The sequence below is a fragment of the Lissotriton vulgaris genome, chromosome 10 (assembly GCF_964263255.1).
Source record: "Lissotriton vulgaris chromosome 10, aLisVul1.2, whole genome shotgun sequence".
Taxonomy (NCBI): Eukaryota; Metazoa; Chordata; class Amphibia; order Caudata; family Salamandridae; genus Lissotriton; species Lissotriton vulgaris.
Window position 1 is genome coordinate 106029341 of NC_141698.1, and position 14294 is coordinate 106043634.

General features: G+C 44.0%; 1 protein-coding gene across 2 annotated transcripts in view; it reads right to left on the reverse strand.

Annotated features, from left to right (window-relative positions):
- SNX8 (sorting nexin 8) overlaps positions 1 to 14294 on the reverse strand; it is a 167309-nt gene that overhangs the window by 115996 nt on the left and 37019 nt on the right. The window lies entirely within an intron of this gene.

Below are 14294 nucleotides of genomic sequence, written 5' to 3' on the forward strand. Positions count from 1 at the left end.
GAAAAATATGTGTATAAATCCAGGGGCTGCATCCAGAAATATCACAAAGATCTGGGATATATAGTGGGACTATCAATATTATGTTTTGCAATTTTCCACTAAAATATTCCTCGCTGTAATGTTTTGATGATTCACTATGGGGCTTGGCTGGTGCTTTGTTCTTCTTTTGTTGCTTTTTCTCCATGTCCTGTTATAAAACAATAAATAGAGTTGACAAAAGATAGAATACCATGTTCTGTGGTCCATCTAGTTATTTGCAACTAAGAGGCGCAGTGTAGTCCTTGTTAAGAGTGTCCTCTCTTTGTGAAACCCTCCACTCCTGAGCTTTAGCACAGGCATTTATTAATGACCAGTTTTCATGGTGGGTTCTGTAGTTTACCATTGATGCAGAACCTCATGCAATACCACACTCCAACTTAATATCCACATTTTTTCACTGCTACACTAGTCTCGCCAATGGTAGTGAAGGCACGCAATTGAAAACTACTCAAGAAGGTTGTAACAGTTTGGAAGTCAAACACCAAGTGACACATATAATTACACTTCACAAAAACCTAATTTTGTGTTTGTTTTTTGTAACAGAAAGGTCTTTTATTTGCGCACAGAAATGTAGGGCAAATAAAAAAAATACAACACAAAAACATAACTTTCTATTGTAAATATTAGACCTAAACAACAATCAGAACTTTTGCAGTTAAACACTATGCTACAAAGATAAGAGTGCCTATGGCCAGTGGTATTCTGTTGGTAGAGATACTGGTGTCCAACATCAATTTTCCTAAACTTGATGACGCACTACGGCCTAGGTTTACTACACATGGGTTAAGATAAGTGGGGACTGTAATTTAATGTTAGGGTCAATCTACTCCTTTAAACATCATCAACCGGACCCGAGGGGATAGACAGAATTCAAAGAATCCTAGAATCAAGGAGTCTATCACTGACTGACTCCAAAAGTCTGTCCTGCACAATTCAACGATTCTCCTCATAAAGTCCAGATGAAGTAAAATTAATGACTGATGTGGCCAGCATTTATTTTGCTTTTGAGGATATTGGTGGGAAGAGGATATTGGTAGGAAGATATGCTTTGTCTATTAACTTAGACCACACCCGGAGGGGCGCTAGAGAGCACGTGGCAAGATGGCCACAACTTTGTGTAGCTTTGCTGGTCTGTTATACTTAAACCACCCATAATCCTGCTATCCTCACTTAAAACAGAAATATGCCGACTGCCCAGGTGTTCTGCTGCATCAGTCGTTGCTCAACTGTGAACTTTGGGGGCGAAGGCGATCTAGGACTGTTGAGCGGCAGCGAAGAGTGAATTGCGGTTGGGCCTGTGGGCACGGACCGAAGCTCAAGCTGAGCTGGTTTGCTGTTGCAGTTAACTGTGCAGAGGGGGACCCCTGTGGGGAGTGCGATATAGTCCCTGCCTGGGGGCCCATGTGGAGCTGCAGAAGCCGAGACTGAGGTGAACGGAGGCAGGACGGGCGCGACTGCCTTGAGTGCTTTGCAGCGGTGAAAGGCCTTGCAACGCCAAGCGTTGTGTGCTGAAGCGTGGCCTTGGCACCCGTCGGGGAGGATCCTATATAGCGGCCGGGGGCTGCTAAGAACCCTGTGCTGCAGCCCAGTTGAATGCAGGGACCATGTGGAGAGAACCGGTCCCGGGCTCAAGCGAGGAAGCCTGAACTGGAGGCAGCCATAGTCTATGAGAGCACAAGCTCCGGGCCTACGCCATTGGAGGGGGCACTTGCCTTCACATGTGGTGAGTACAGACACATAAGTGACGCTGGCATACACAGCAGAGCAATCCCCCATATTATTTGCACCCCCTCCTTTACAGACGGATCCCTGAAGATTTAATTGCGGTCTGAAGTATATGGGTCAAGGAAGTCCCTGATCCGTGGAGTACATAAAGTCTGATGCAGGTTGGTGCTGCGACATGCGTACAGAACTGTTGGCTTATATGTGAAGCACTAGATACAGGTGCTGGAGTACGATAGAATGCACTGGTGAGGCCAGTGTTGAATAACGGTGGCGGAGCTGTACTGCTGGCTTGGGGACTCCTCTTACTACCCCCTGTGCGACTGGAGAATCTCTTGGGGACCCCGGGATTGCAGTGCGATAGATCGTTGCAGGTTGGGAGCGTCATTTTAACAGTTGCTACCAAAGAACTGTTCTGTGTCAAAAGATAAAATACGCAGCTAAATCCTATAAACGCATCGCCACACTAATAGTAACCCACGCTGAGACCTGCCTAGCCGGCTGGTGGAGGACACCTGGCACCCATCATCGGGAAGGCAGACAAGACCCAGACACACCTCACCTTCGAGACAAGAGGCTCGGCGTGACAGCCCCAGGATGCGGACTTGAAAGGGAGCAGTCTGCTGGAACTGCAGAGCAGACTACCCTTGAAGCAACACTGTCGGCCAAGCAGAGCAGCCTTCATTCCATTGACGGGAAGATAGACTTACTGAACTTACGTATTGACAGCATGGTGGCAAAACTTGATAAACAATTCTCTCGCATTACAGAGGCGGAACAGAGGGTCTCTAAGGGTGAAGACGAGAACCAGACAGTGAGCTCGAAATGCTTGAATATGGAGAGTGTACTGGTGGTTATCCAGGCAAAGAATGAGGACCTGGAGGCTCATTCTCGCTGCAACAACCTGCGCATCATTGGAGTCCCATGGTCCACAAATACTGGCAAAATGGAAACCTATGTCGAGGAAAATGCTGGCAGCAATTTTTTAAGCCGAAACTCTGTCCTGACTTCTGGTGGTGGAGCAGGCTCATTGTTTCCTCAAGGGGCGTGCCCCACCTGGAACACCTCCACGTCCAATCATAGCAAAACTCTTAAACTATCCTGATAGGGATACAGTCCTTTGCTTGGCAAGGAAAAAGGGAGAACTTCAGTACCAGAGAAATCAGATCGCCTTTTATGCTGACTTCATGGTTGCAGTCCAATTGGCCAAAAGAGAATTTCTACCGATCAAACACCAGCTACAAAAAACTGTGTTGAGTACCGGGGACAACAGAAGATATTTGCGATGCATAAAGCGGCTAAGGATTTCCTAAAGACGCTCACTCCAAATAATTTATACATGACCCATATGCGGACAATGCAGGTGAAGAGGGACCCTGAGCTACCCTTGCCGTGCACTGGAAGCTATGAACTATGTACAGTGTAATGCTTGATGGAATCTGTGAAATCATTGAGATTATGATGCTGAATGAGTTGCTCTCCACCGCCCTGTAAGCCTATTGATGGTGCAGCTTCATACAAGACCCTTGGGATGGGCTGTGCATGTTCTGCGTACCTAACCACCTCCGGATGGCGTCCACCAGGCAAGACGTTCTAATTTAGGGATTATAATCCAGAGTCAGTACTGTAAGGGTTTCCAGGCAGGTTCTGCAGGAGCGTCAGGAATCCTTAGATTAGTCCACAGCCTTCCCCTACGGCCTTCCGACTCTATCAAGCACTAGAGTATCGAGAGGCTCGCCAGGGGAAAACAGGGAGACAAAACAAGGAAAGGCGGGGAAGACAAAAGGCTTGGCTGTATTCTTCTGCGTGTAGGTGTCACAATACTGTAAGGACTTCGGGTAGACGTGAGGCTGAAAGAGAAATACAGGCTATCTAATACAGTTCCTACACACATGTAAAGATATCACATATTCCGCAAAGGACCATTACATACCACGAATGTTTTGTCTGAACCGCCAAATCAGGATGTGTAGGAGTTGTAGGAGTTCAACTTAAGCTCTTACTGAAATAACAAACAATTAAGAGTGAATGCTCTTCTATTACCATGAACCTAGAAAAATGATAGACTAAAGTGCAAAGCTCTCACTCAGTGCGTTGTAGAAGTCTTCTAGATGCATGTGTAAATCAATTGAACTTGATACCAATCCAACGTCAACATCACAGCCTTGCCTGGAAGTCTATGATACAAAAACACATGTTTAAAACTCAATAAATTTACTATTGTAAATAAAGCAAGAGTGCAGCGCTCAGCGCTGTTACCGTGTTCTTTGTTGTGAAGGTAGATGTCTGCACTCCACTCGGGTCCACGCAAGTATCCCCAAACACGTAGTGAGGCTGGCCCAGGAATGAATGATGATGGGGCTCGCAAATATACAATCAAGCAACAGAATAAGGGTAAAGAAAATAGGACACCACCGGATGGCGGAGACCAAGCACGGCCGCCGGGTGGAAAAAGGACAAAGAAACCTAAATACCTAAAAGGGAGAACACCCTGCCCGGCCGGACGGCGGAGACCAAGCCTGGCCGTCGGGCGGAGCAAGAACGTGAAGGTGAAGGTTGCAGGGAAATGTAGCCCGGCCGGACTGCGGAGACTAAGCCCGGCAGTCGGGCGGAGCAAGGACGTAACAGAGAAGTGTACCAGGAAACGTTGCCCGGCCGGACTGCGGAGACCAAGCCCGGCAGTCGGGCGGAGCAAGGAGGAGACAGCAAAAGTCTGCAGGGAGGCGTTGCCCGGCCGGACCGCGGAGACCAAGCCCGGCAGTCGGGCGGGGCACCAATGATAATCCGAACAAGGAGCAAAGCACCAAAATAGCGGGACAGAAGGGGAACCGTGCAACGCGCAGAAGGCACGAAGGAACGGTGATTTCCGACTTTCGTACTAAACCGGAAGTATCAACAGGAAATCAGGCACACAGGAACAGGACGGAACTGCTAACCAACGGAGCTAGACGCAAGAACGTAAAGCCTCGCTCCAAGGGTCTAGTTAGCATTTATAGTGGTTTCCCTTAAAGGGACAGTACGTCGGGAATCTCGGGGCATGACAAGTACTTCCACACCCAAATCCACATCGTTGGAGCTACAAGTCGCAAACATGGTTGGAATATAAAGCTGCTTTTATCATCCTTACATGTATCGGAGTGCTGTTGTGTAACTGATGGAATCTTCACAACATTTTGTTGTTACCACTTCAAAGTGGTAACCGCTGTGGATGGTGCATCATTCCCCATCGTTGCCGTAACGGACATTGGCGTTTTTGAGACTACAGTAATCTGTAGCAGCGTATAGATTGGGTTTGCAGATAAGATATACAGACAGAAATCTTTGGACATCGCAAAGGTTAATATTAGAATCTCGTTGTACCGACTAGACATTCATCCAAGAACCTCATGTAGGAATCGAAGATCCATAAAATCGCTTATATTTGAAGTATCCTAGAGGTTCCAATACCCAATAGGAAATATAGAGGTTTCAAATGATATATGTACATGGCGTCCTGATGAAGGCTCCAAGCCTAAACCAGCGTAGGATCTAAACTGTACAAGAGCCATCCCCAAGATCAATTTGCTTTTCATTGCAATATCAAATAACAATTTGTATATGATTTTGAGAATGTTCAATGAATCTCAGACAGAGTACAAATCATTGTACCCTCTGTTTTAGAATGATTTAAGTATTTACATGTGTAAACATGTTGCACTTTTTAGCATAGAGGGCATCATTACCTCCAGTGTATTTTCCTTATGTTTTTTCTTTTGCTCTAAAACTATAGAAAAATATGACCAGTTTACAAAATAAGAAAAATAAAAAATATATATTTTTGTAACTAATGGTGCATGTATGCAATTTTGTGGATGCTTTTCAGGTCCGCAATATTATTTTCTATGTTTCTAATTTGTTTTGATCTCAATTACCTAACCACCTCCGTACACCTGGAGGGAGACTGGGAACCTGGCGACCCCCGAGTGGGAGCACCCTAGGTAAGTCTAATGCACGGTGCTGTTATTGAATAGCTTTTGCTGAATTATGCTTTTGTTTTTCTGTATGCCTATAATTTTGGGGGGATATCTTTGGCTAGTTGGGTCTGCATAAGTAGGAGGAAAGGGAATTTTGTGTTGTCTGTTTTTTTAATAGCCACACATGATTTATACTGCGCTGTACGTAACATGCCACACACTGTATCCATTCTTAAACATCAGATCGCTCCTCTTGGGAAACACATATGGCGCACCTAAGCAATAGTTTGAATTTCATCACATGGAATGTGTGTAGGCCTTAACAAGCTCCGATAAATTAGATTGATACTCAGTTTCCTGCATAGGCATAAGATTCATGTGGCCCTATTGCAGGAAACACACTTAGCAAAGCATACACGCCACACAATAGGTGCTAGATGGGCATCTTATCAACTGGTTTTGTAATACCCCACTTATTCACGAGGAGTTCTGCTCCGGGTTAAACGCGGGGTTCCCTTTATGCTCACGATCTCCTATGTTGACGATCAGTGCAGGTTACTGGTTGTTCAGGGGACAATATCTGGCACTCCTATCATGCTAGTAAATACATACACACCAAACAGATGATCCAGACTTTTTTACTTCCACCTGGAGGCATATATTTTCCATCTCACCTGTGCACATTCTTTGGGGTGGTGATCTAAATACATATCTGGATCCTACTGCAGACTGCTCCGCGCCTACAGGCTGGCATGGAAAGCAGGCAGTGCGGTTGGTCCAGTAGGGGGATGGAGGAGTAAGGGCTGGTGGATGCCTGGCTTTTTGCATCACCCTGCCCGGCGGGAGGGCACATAAATGTCCTCAGTACATGGTCCAGATTAGATTATTGGCTCATATCTGCTGGAGCGGGCCCGTGGGTGGAGGGGGTACGGCATGTGCCCAAGATGTTGTCTGACCATGATACTGTCCTACTACGGCTTCAAATGACAAATATAACCCCTGCCCCATTCATTTGGCGATTCTGGGCGGCAACGCAATTAGATATTGTATTTAAGGAGGAGGTTCGAAAATCGATTAACTTTGGGGCATTTCTCACCTAGGGTGTCATCAACCCATTCACTAGTAACATCCTCAAGGGCCAGTATTTCATGCCTCATGTGGATTCATACCTATGAATATGGCTAATATCTTCTCGTACCCTCTGGCGGATTATTGCAGCCTTTTTTTTATATAGGACTCTCTGTCCTTTACTTCCTGACTGGCAGTTGGGCACCAATCACTTCTCGTGTTTACAATATGTAACTGGATTGTTTATTTACAAACTACTATTGATTGACTTTATTTTTACATTAGAGTGTAAGCTGGGATCGGATTAATTTCCCCCCAACTGAGAGTGTAACACCGGGACAACTTCTCTACCCATTACACGGCTCTTGCGTGAACACTCTGCTTTTTATTAAGGTGAGATTCCATTGATTTACCCTTGAGAGGATTAGTAAGCACAATTCTTCCAATATGATCGGGCATGCTTTCTTGTAGGTTTATGCCTGCGAATACGCCAAGCGTCTCTATCTGTGGTCAGGTGCAATACTTGGGACCTCCGTATTTTAATATCATTTTTACTGCTTGATTAGCATCTAAACACAGATTACTCTAACGTAATTACGCCATGTACCTTAATCTTTTCGCATGTCATGATTACTACTTATTGACTTATTATTTATAATAGAATTCGAGCTGGGATCTGATCCATTTCCCCTTCAATGTGATTTGAACACCGGGACCACTATGCTGTGCATTATTGGGTTTTGTTGTGAACACTCTACATTATTTATTAAGGTGAGATCCGATTGAGTTATCATTTTGGTGGTAAATTCTTTCCTGTATATTGAGTTACTTCCCTTTCCTCGCTAAACTTTTAGGGTATTCCCTTATCTATTTATAAACCTGATTCATTTCTTTTTTCCAACTGAGCACATTCCAAACGTATTCTTAGGATTACACTATTAGAACTTATTCTTAGGGCATACACACACCTTTGGGTATGTTTATATATGTGATTTTATTATTGCATTGTCTTTAGTGTATATAATTGTGGATATATGTTATGTGGACTGTATAGCGACTTGATCATGTCCAGTGTGAAAATGTACTTTGTTTTTAATAATAAACCTGAGTTATGTGTCATCTCCTTGTCGTTTTCGGAGTGACTTGTATGTAACTACCATCTTTGTGTTATGAAAATATCAATGTACATCATTATTTCTTGTGATGTCCTGTTATATTTTTGTTCTTCTACGTTAATGAACACTGTGTCCTTAAGTGATTGTTTCAGCCCTGTTGAAGTTCCTTCTGCACAAGGAGTGAAACGCGTTGGCTGTGTGCCGGTTTTAACAAATGTTTTGAATAAGGAAGACTGATGGACTCATTTCGTTCTCTTGAATTTTCCTTGGTGCACCTTCAATTCCAAAGAATCTTTTCGTAACAGTGGCAATCAACGACGGCGAGTGCTGGAAGTAGATGCACAGGACACGTATTCCAAAAGCAACAGGGACTGAAGTGACGAAACTGGCTCAGCTGTTGTGTGTCTTTGTCGTACATCAGTAGTAATTTCGAACCTATGTGGGGTTATGGGTGATCAACATATGGTTGAGCGCACTAGGAGCCTGAACACACGGTCTGTAGAAAACATTGCCCATGCCTCTTGAATATGCGAATCATTTGCCAGATACTTCAGTAGTAATGTCAAACCCGTGTGGGCTTATGGGTGGTCAACATATGATATCAGGCTAATTGGCCAGAAATCTGAGTACTCACGAGAGGTAAAACCTCTAGAGACAGAAGACTTGACTGGTGGTCATCGGTGTGTGAATAATGATACCTAAAGAGGTATCAGATTTATAAGTGGAGACAGACCGTATATACTTTTGAGTGTGAACGTATATGAGAAGCAAAAAGACTCCTTCTTTAGACAGTTGCGCTCCCTTTTGGTTACACTAGCATGGGCAGGCAAGAAACCGAGAATTCGCTGGGACATTCTAACGCTTCTGTATGCAGACGGAGGATTCCGTGCCCCGGACTTCCAATTATATTATTTATGCACGCAGGTGCACTTTGGACACTGCATAACTTCACACTGCATGTAGTGATCGAACATGATGATGCCTCTCCGGTCCCACTCAGGGATATTTTAGCACGTAGGCGGATTGGGATTGCACGGTCTGAAATAAATACATTACGCACCACACTGACGGGCTAGCAAGGCGAGCAGGGAAACTTACGTTATATGCTCTAGCGTTGCCTTTACTACATCATCCCGATATATCATGGCTCCGAGGACAGGTCGCTTTTGATGTTACTTTTCTGGCGCTGACAAATGTACCAGCATCGCAGGTAAATGCCCTATTATTTATCTTTCTGTATTACCGTCTCTGGGCAGCTATGCACACATTTAACCCGCCCTTCCCTAGCGAGCCCCCTGCACTAGTTGCGTTAGAAGTACTCCTACTAGCACAAATTGCCAACACTTCATCATTAAACTGTTTGCTGCAGCACAAAGGTATGGGAAACATGGAGAAGGGAGGGCACTTGTGAAATGGAATGCTGTACTTTCGCACTCCATAACGGAAGATGAATAGAAGTTTTGTTGTATGCAACTCAGTACAGTGACTTCAAACTGCAACCTGAGGATAAATAATTTAAATGTTTACATCAAGTATAATACTCCTCTGCAGCTATATAAATATGGGCTAAAAGGGGCCACGAGTTGTGCGCGCTGCGAGCTGGCAATGCTGACTTCAGGGACTTGGCTGCTCGTGTCCACCTGTAATGCATTTTTGGACACAAGTTAGATCTACACTCTCTGATATGGTCCTGGAGCGGGTGGACTGTGGAGCGGGGATTTCCGTTCTGGGTCTACAGCCAAACTTCCATTTGCTGGATCAAAGATTCCTATCAGTGTGCCTGCTGTTAGCAACAAGCATTGGCATAGCCAACAGGTCTCGCTTTTGGGACCTTATAAGTATTTAGTTATGCAGCACAATATCCTTGGTGCAACAACATCAACTGTTGCATGGATAAATACTTATAAGGTCCCAAAGGCGAGACCTATTGGCTATGCCAATTCTTTTTTGACTTGAACTTTCGTCGTAAAAGGAATGTAACCTTTGTGTCTTTGCTACACGTTTCGAAAACACCGTTAGACTCAAGGAAACACTCCGAAGGCCCCTTGAGACAGAAATTCACCTTTGTCCTGCTTTGCAGGTCGCCTGCCTTCCTGTTATCATACACACGTCAGCGCGTTGATGAAAGACAAGCTGAATAAGTGCACGAGGAACATTTTGACGCGTATTACAGGTTGGATGTGAAGATAAGTTCGCTCCTCCTTCGAACTATTACATCTGTCAGTGCTCTGCGTTGCAGCGTTAGAGGATAAAAGAGATCTTATGGCCTTTGAAACTTCCAGGAAGTTAGAACAGAGTGGCACTTCAGGAAACATTACGTCTTGTTCAAAGAATAATTTTGTTTGATACAAATCTAATGTGGAAAGGAATTTCTCAGAAATATCAGGTCACGTGAAATACAATGAATTAGGCTGTCGGTAGGAGTCCCCGCTTGCTGCATCTCCGGGTATTAAGCACGAGGTTCACCCTGTTCGTACATGCCACATTTCTTTAAAATAAAGCCTTACTTTGACAGGAGAGATCAAGTCTGGAAAACAAATCCATCCAGCGCTGCACACTTCAGAAGCAATAAATCACTGCTAAATAATCACATGCCTGGGTATTTGAACGGTGTTGGTAAAAGAAACAAGCGTGCGCGCCTCGAGCTGAAAGTAAAAAAAACAAGTTTCACGAGGAGAGGAGGCGGCAGCGGGGGGAGGGGAGAGAGGAGGGAGCCTGCACCTGTTTCTTTTGCGGGAGCGATCAGGAAACATCTGTTAATTACAAACAGATGGTTTCAAAGCTCGCTCCCGCAAGGGAATTGCTAAACGTGCATGTGTTGCCATTCAAAGCAATGCAATGCGTGCACGTTTTTGCCTGAAAAACGGAAACGATTTCTAAAGGTCTCCTTCTGCGCAGCGCATGTGCGCTGCGTAGGAGAGACCTAAAAGGAGAGTAGCAGTGCAATGGGGGTGTAGGACTAAACGTACAAAAACAGCTTGGATATCTGATACGGTATACTGTATATTACAACTGGAACTGTATGCAGAGGAGTTGCCTATTTCATCTCGACCTAAAGATTGCTTTGTACCTCTGATGGCTTATTTATTATCCAACTCTGGGAATCGTGAGTAAGGTATCAAATGTGAAAGAATTATGAATGTGTGGTCCAAGGCAATGACTGGATTGTTGTCAGCATATGACTACTGAGGTAACAGAAACGAACAACATAAATGATAGCGAGGACCCTTGCGGAAACCTAAGCTTCAAAGAAAAGTTATAGCATCCAAAGGTTATTAAGAGCAGCAATTGGTGGCAATCTTCTAGCAAGGACACAAGACATTTTGCCACCGCACACGAGATTCCTACTACTCAGAGTCCGGAGACGAGGATTCCATGATCTTTAGTGTCAAACAGTGCACATACCCTAAAAGCTCCTCACAAATTCAATAATAACAGACATGGTAGGTTCAGCGAAATATCTGAAATACCAGTTGCCATGGGTGAAGCTAAACCGATTCCTTTAGGTAAGCTTAAAGTGACTTGGCGACAATCCTTTAAAGCGCATTTCCGAAAAAAAGGAGAAGAGAAATGGGGTAATCATTATCCACCACCAAGTTGATCACTGTTTTACATTATTAGCCGTGGCATAACCACCACCTTTTTCCAGTCAACAGAACTACGCCTGTGGCCAAAGGTGAACTGAATATGTTGTCTAGATGAGGTGCGAGCTCTAGGCCAATGCTTGGAAAAGGGAAACAGGGCTCATGACATTAAGTGACTCCGACTTATCTTTTGAAATTAACTTCTGCTACTTCTTGCATATGTACATGCACATAACTCAGGAAAAAAAAATCTGGACGAAAATTAAACAATAGGGGATACAATTTGGAGCAGAGGTTTTTTAGAATCTTGCAATCATTCCAGTGGGAGGGGGACTAAGCCAGGTACCAGAATGCCACCTGTAAAAATAGCTCAATGGGCAGAAAAGCTCTACAATGTCAATTATTACCAGAGAGTCAGGGATTTTAGACCAGTCAGTGGAAACTTCCTCCTTACACAGATAACATGAAGACTACTACTACAAAAAATCTAATCTTCGATTATCAACATCCACGCTACTGATTATCCAAGATAATTAGTTTTCTCTTTGTTTGTGTCAGCATCCTCAAGAGTAGTTCATAAAGTTACCAGAACAAGACACCCAAGGCCGGACTGGGAACCCAGAGTAACCCCAAGCAATTATATAGGAACAGCCCCTCCAGCAAAGTGGGGTGGGGGGGTGCAAGTGTGAAGCACTGCTGCTTTTGTTACTGGACATTAGCATGTCATTTACTGAAGAGCGTATAACCAGATAGTTATTGGATGGTTTCGCATACACGAAGTAATACTAATTCAATCAGCCGCCTTTCTACAAAGATCTTTATCGAATGTTGAACCAGCTCTGAATCGGCACATTTAAATAAACTACCTTTAAGATTCATGATCGGATGATGGAATCAGTCAAACCCTTAATACTGGCTTTCTGAGCCTTCTTGCATTTAGAGATTCAACCCAAACACAAGTACCCTTACAGCGAAGACTCCAACTGGATGGTTGATTCTTTATTTCATGACGAATCTTGTTGCATAAATGGCTCATTACGTGGATTCCATACCACAGTACCTGGCTGTCCCCTTTCCCCTCACTGTCCTGAAGAAGGCTTGCTGCAACGTTGGTCCAATAACACATTCCTGGGTCAAAACGTCGAAGCACCACACGTATCTATGTTCTACAGTTTCTTGATCCCAAAGTTTAAATAAGATTTGTGCCAGTGGGTTTGAGAATACATAAAAACAAATTGTATAATTATGGATGTTTATTGAGTTACTCATTTTACTTTTTCACAATCTTCCCTTGCTGTATATATAGTTTCACGCACAATATCACTTTGTCACCATTTTTCACTTACTCACTAAAAAGTCAAGTCACTCATTTGTTATTGCAATTTGTTTAAATGCTCATGTGACAGCGATATATATATATATATATATATATATATATATATATATATATATATATATATATATATATATATATATATACACACATATACATATACACAGACACACACACACACGAATAATATATTAACTGTTCAAACTGCGTAATCTCTTTCTTGGTGTATTTCTTGTCACATATCAATTATGGCGTGCTTCCAAATTGCTCCATCTGACAGTGCCATTTGTAGTTTATTGCTTTTGTTACTGGAGGCCGAGAGTGCAGCACGGCTGCAAAACCAGCCCCACAGCTGTAAAACCTGCCCCACCCTTCCAGCCTCCCGGTAAAATGCCAAATGCCCGCTACGGTCAGTAGCACCTGAAGACACCACGACTTTGAGGCATTACAACCAGTGCTTTAAATGGGCCAGTACTCACTGGTACTGACTACTGGCACTTCTTAGATTTATGGCTCTGAGTACTGGCACTTCTCTTCTTCCGTGGAGAGTACCGGTACTCATGAAAAGGTAGGCTCATTGGCAGTGCTGGTGAGCAGAAGTAAAACTTGACTCTGGCAGCCAAGGTGCCGCTTCTACAGCACCAATCTGAGCCCCAGCTGAGCTATTCAGCAGGGCTTATTTGAATAATGTCCGGCTACTCACCATCACGCTGTGCTTGATAGAGCAGGGTCCGATCAGGCCCTGTTCTGTCAATCACATTCACCCTGTCCTGTGGGTTCTTGGAAGCACAGGAATCAGGTCAGTCCCCTGGCAGTGGCTACAGCCAGTCTGGCCCTGGTAGCAATTAAAAAATCCATGGTAGGTGAAGAGAAAAGGTGGCTTGTCTCATACATGGGTCTTTTGTGTGTGCGCTGTGTTTGTGTGTATGCCTGTTTTTGTAAGGAAAAAGTGAAAGAAATAGAGAGAGAATCAAGACACTCTCAGGAGGTATTTTAAAGAAAATGTGTGGCACGTTGTACATGTCTGCTCTGCAACAAAGATTCATAAATAACGTAAAAGAGAGGTCTCTGGGCCTGGGTGAGTGGATGAGTGAGTGGATGGATGAGTGAGCAAGGGTGGATGTATAGATGGATGGATTGAAAGCACTCATGGGTGAGAGAGGGTGGATGATTGGATAAAAGGGGGGATGATAGGTGGATAAGTGAAAGGGTGGATGATGAATGAGTGAAAGGAGGGATTCTGTGAAAGGGTGGATAGAATAAAGGTGTGAAAGGGTTGATGGATGGATGAGCGAAAGGATTGATGGGAAAGGGTGGATAAAGAGATGGATGACTGAAAAGATGAATGGATAGGTTTGGAGATGAATGGATAGGTTTGTATATGAAGGGTGGATAGATGGAATGGTAAAAAATGAATGATTGATGAAAAACTGAATAGACAATAGAATGCAAAGGTTAAATGGTGAACATCAGCAGGTAA